The sequence below is a fragment of the Heterodontus francisci genome, chromosome 40 (genome assembly GCF_036365525.1).
Source record: "Heterodontus francisci isolate sHetFra1 chromosome 40, sHetFra1.hap1, whole genome shotgun sequence".
NCBI classification, from domain to species: domain Eukaryota; kingdom Metazoa; phylum Chordata; class Chondrichthyes; order Heterodontiformes; family Heterodontidae; genus Heterodontus; species Heterodontus francisci.
In genome coordinates this window covers 13,670,201-13,675,326 of record NC_090410.1, presented here as the reverse complement: position 1 = coordinate 13,675,326, position 5,126 = coordinate 13,670,201, and positions in this window count along the sequence as shown.

The window sequence follows — 5,126 nt, the reverse complement described above, 5'->3', positions numbered from 1 at the left end:
TCTAAATAAAGTCTGTCATTGAACAAATTAACTTCGGCCCATCGTGTCCGTGCTGGCCATCAAGCACCTAACTATTCTAATCTCATTTTGCAGCACATGGCCTGTAGCTATGGCATTTCAAGTGATCATCTAAATACTTCTTAAATATTGTGAGGGTTCCTGCCTCCACCACCCCTTCAGACAGTGTGTTCCAGATTCCAACCATCCTCTGGGTGAAAAAATATTTCCTCAAATCCCCTCTAAACCTCCTGCCCCTTACCTTAAATCTATACCCCCTGGTTATTGACCCCTCTGCTAAGGGAAAAGGACTCTTTCTATCTAACCTATCAATGCCCCTCATAATTTTGTATACCTCAGTCATGTCCCCCCTCAGCCTTCTCTGCTCTAAGGAAAACAACCCCAGACTTTTCAGTCTCTCTTCATAGCTGAAATGCACCAGCCCAGGCAACATCCTGGTGAATCTCCTCTGCACCCTCTCCAGTGCAATCACATCCTTCCTATAGTGTGGTGACCAGAACTGTACACAGTACTCCAGCTATGGCCGAACTAGCGTTTTATACAGCTCCATCATAACCTCCCTGCTCTTATATTCTGTGCCTCGGCTAATAAAGGCAAGTATCCCATATGCCTTCCTAACCACCTTATCTACCTGTGCTGCTGCCTTCAGTGATCTATGGACAAGTACACCAAGGTCCTTCTGACCTTCTGATGTCTAAAGACCTTATAACTTCTTATTGTAACCTAACTCCCCCATTCACACACACACACTCAAAACTAACAATTAACTGGTTTTAAAAGTGGTGTTTTTTTTAAGCAGCTGTTCCTTAAGAATAAATAAATAAATAAGTCTAGGTTACGTTCCTAATGGATGAGGTATTCTAATGTGAAAATAGTCAAATGCCACTCGAAGTCTCAACGCGGATTTGATGAAATAGTCTCTTCAGTAGATAGGCATTCAAAACACTTCGACTGCAGCAGGCATCAAGATCACCGTCAAATTCCAGAAAATACAATCAGTCAAGAGAGATTCAATCTTGAAGTAAATACTTCCTGGCTTGGAAGTAAAGCAATACAAATGGTCTCTTTAAAAAAAAAAAGGCTTTTTTTCCCTTAGGCCATTAACTTGGCCTGTAGCTGCTTGGAGAATTTCTGCAGAGAGAGAATAGACAGCTCTTTTCTGCAGTAGCACGCCTTGCTGGAGAGACTCTGAAAAACTGGTTTCAGACGGTTTTTGCCAGTTTTACACACAGTCAAATGGAAACATTATATCGTGTGACCTCTCTCCTGCTGTGGCCTAGGGACTGAGCATCCTGTGCTCAGTCTTAAAGGCACATTGTTTTTAAACAGACTCTTCAATCCGAGGAGAAAAACGATTACAGTTCCGTGACAATATACAAATACAGATGTGGGACTCATCAAACTATTCCCAAAGAAAACAATCACAAGTGGTGTCCTGTTGTGAGATATGTATCCTGTTTATCCCGGGAACTTATTTTGCACTGAGAATCACTAAGGAAAGTGGTAACAGCCCCATATACACAGTAATGTAAGCATTGCTCAGTGATAAAGGTACACATGTATACACAGAGCCATAAATTAAAGTTGTATAGTTAATTAACACAGCACCTTGGGATCTAATGTGCATTACAAAACATGGTTTACTGAAGACTGAAGCAGCAAATGTCACCATTACTAGAAAGGCAAATATGCGGTGTCAAAAGAGTTACAATTAAAATCTTGGTGATGTAAAAGCTTGGTGATTTTGGGTGGTATAATGAGTGAAAGCTTATACCATCAGCAATTTTGATGGTGACTTTGGGTGTTGTTGGCTACCGTACACCAAATCTTAAAGTCGTTACACGGTCTTTGCTGATGAACTACAATCACCAAATGTCCCGCTGATCAAACCCATCTATTTCTGGCCAACATGGAGAATAACAGAATGCCAAGGCAGTCAGCAGATATAAGGAGGCATAGGTGTGCCTAGGGACAGGTACTTCAACAGTAAAGAGACATCCCTGGCTAGGGAGGTGGGGGAGGGGGGGATGTCTCACCGGAATTCTTGCTTCCAACTGCTGTTCATTGGGAAGTGGATTTCAAATGAGAGTAGGATTAAGCTTGGTTGTGATGCACAACCCACCCACCCCCCACCAATGTTAAATAGATGCCAATACAGCCAAATTCACAAGGTACCGGAAAACTGGTTATCAACGAGATGACAGTTCAGCATCACGCGGAATGTCAGGAGATAAAGAAGAAATAAAACTGGTACAAGGAGGAGAAAGGACATGTAACGAGCTGCAAGGCCTGCTGTGGTAAAATACATTGTTTAAACTCAGTTCATAATTTGTAAAGGAAGATGGTAATGAGGCAGTGCTGTCAATTAACTCCAAGAACCCTGCGTTCTGGCCTCGAGGGCATCCCCTTCACCTCATGATTAGCAGCCATGCCTTCAGCTGCCTAGGTCTGAAGCTCTCGAATACCCACTTTAAGCCTCTCCACCTCCCTCTCCTTTTTTTTAAGATGTTCCTTTGACCAAGCTTTTGGTCATCTGTCCTAATATCTCCTTATGTGGCTTGGTATCAAATTTAGTTTTCAGCTCATTATGTGTTTGAAAGGGACTGATTATTTTGGTAGTTATTGGACAAGAAGTGAAGGCAGAAGTCCATCCTCCACAAAACAGAGGTGAAGACAATTCACCTGTTGTTGAAACACAGTGCTGAAGGATATATAGCCTTAACAGATGAAGCCTTTCAATCCTGTGTGCTAGGACCTGCAGAGTAGGTTGGCTCCTAGTTTTGTAATTAGCCCTCTTTTGCTGGTGTTCAGGAAGCAGGGTTTAGCCATTAACTTTTTTACTGCCTGCTTCCTTTGGACACCTTCAATGATGAGGCAGAAACCAGTCAGTAGAGTTGACAACAGGAGGTCACAGATGCTTTTTTTTTCCTGCGCACTATCTCCAATGGCAATGCCTCTCAAAAACCCAGCATGAGCTGTTTGCTTTTGCTGGATTTCCAAGCGTTGAGTGCTCTTGACTACACACGTTACTGTCGAGGTTCTTGTGTACAATGATGTTCCATATCTCAGCTTAATTGGATGGAGCAATTTTAGTCATTCCACCATTGGCAGCCATGCCTTCAGCTGCCTGGGGTCCTAAGCTCTGGAATTCCCTCCCTAAACCTCGCCACCTCTCTGTACTGTGAAGTGTCTCTGGACATTTTACTACAGTCAAGGTGCTTTATAAATGCAATTTGTTCATGCTGACTGTATTGCAGCTCCACTACGCACTGCAGCAATTGGCCCAATTTTGGGACAGTAAAATGTCATAGAGCCACTGCAACAAATACCTCTGCAAATGCCCGCTTCTCGCCTAACTAAAACAAAGCAGGGTGTGCAAGTATATAGTGATTTCAATCTCGTTGTTGAGATAAACAATGATCTTTGGTGCCCATCAGTCGCAGAGGCTGCCACAAGTGGAAGGACAAGCGTCCCTGGTCTTCCTGTGTTAAGGTTGAAGTTTACTTATATAAGATTGAGAAAATCAGCTTAGTAAGGGTTAGAAATAGGAGTGGGGCAATAATTTCATGGAGTGGGGCTTTAAAATGTTTAGAAGAGATGCGAATAGAAGAGATTATGCAGTATCAGGAATCAAAACTATAACTTGGGATAAGGGAAGGATAAAGCAATGGTCGATCAAGAGATGGTGAGCACACTAAAAGTCTCCGTGTTAGAAGGTTTTATATTCAAGACCTGCTTCAGAGCTCCATAATCCAGACTGATACTTTGGTGCAGTACTGAGAGAATGCTGCACTGTCGAAGGTGCCATCTTTTGAATGAGACGTTAAACCGAAGCTGGCCAATATTTATCCCTCAACCTACAACACCATTTATTGCTTTGCTATTTGTGAGACCTTGCAGTGTGCAAATTGTCCGCCTCAGTTCTCTAAGTCAGGGGTTCTCAACCGTGGGGTCAATGAAAAGGTTTCACGTGGTCCACCAATATGTAGACAAAAGTAATTTTTTTTTGCCAGAGTGAACTACAGGGGCACCCATTCTCAAATCTTCACCATCCACAGCGCACATGCAATATAACGAGTTCACTGGGAAGTCATTGAGAAGGAGGCTATGCTCGCTCTCCACGGAGCTATACAGTCAGTCCCACTGTCTGGCTTGATCCCCGTATCCCTGCAGGTATATTTCTCTCAGGTGGCCATCCAACTTCCTCTTGAAGTCACTGATTGTCTCCGCTTCCACCACCCTTGTGGGCAGTGAGTTCCAGGTCATTACCACCCGCTCGGTAAAAAAGTGATTCCTCCTATTTCTCCTGCATCTCTTGCCCAAAACCTTTAATCTGTGAACCCTAGTCCTTGTACCAGTAATTAATGAGAACAGGCTGTGACTTCCAGGTAGGTCCCAGTTTTCCTCTGGGGGGGGGGCGGGTAGGGGGCGGAGGGTGATATTAGCAGTTGAGCTGACAACGTGCACCTTGACCCTCCCCCCACCCCCTCCCCTCCAGGATCTGGCCTCTGCCTTCCCCTGGCCAGAGTGCCGCTGAGGTCACTGTGTGGCCATTGGTGGGCGGCTGCTTCAATGAGGCAGGAAGTCGTGTTCGGTAACTCATCATGCAGCACCTCCCAAGAACTGGGAATGAATGCTGCGCAGGTTTGCAACATGACTTATTAAAGTGACTTCCTTCATAGGGGAGAAAGCAGAAAATTACTGCAACAGTATATGTGCTGGAAAATGGCAACATCTGCAGAAAGAGCAGGCAATATTTCTTCAGAAGGGTTTGGGGTCACTGATCCTTTATTCACCCACTTGGGACTATCCTTGCTCATCCATGTAGGGTATCTGATATATTTGCCCATTTGAGGTTGGGATATCACTTTACTCACCAGCCTGGGATATTTTTAACATACATATGGATTTTTGGGATGTGGGCAAGACTGGCATTCATGTCCATCCTTTGTTGGCATACATTTATTACACGCTGAAAGGTCAGAAATTAACATGTTCTCAGCTTACATAAAGCGTTCTCTTTAAATGAGGTGCAATAGAGATATTTCAGTGGCAGCAAGATAAATTACAAAGGATGGGGGGAAAAATCGCTGTAAATGCACACAATA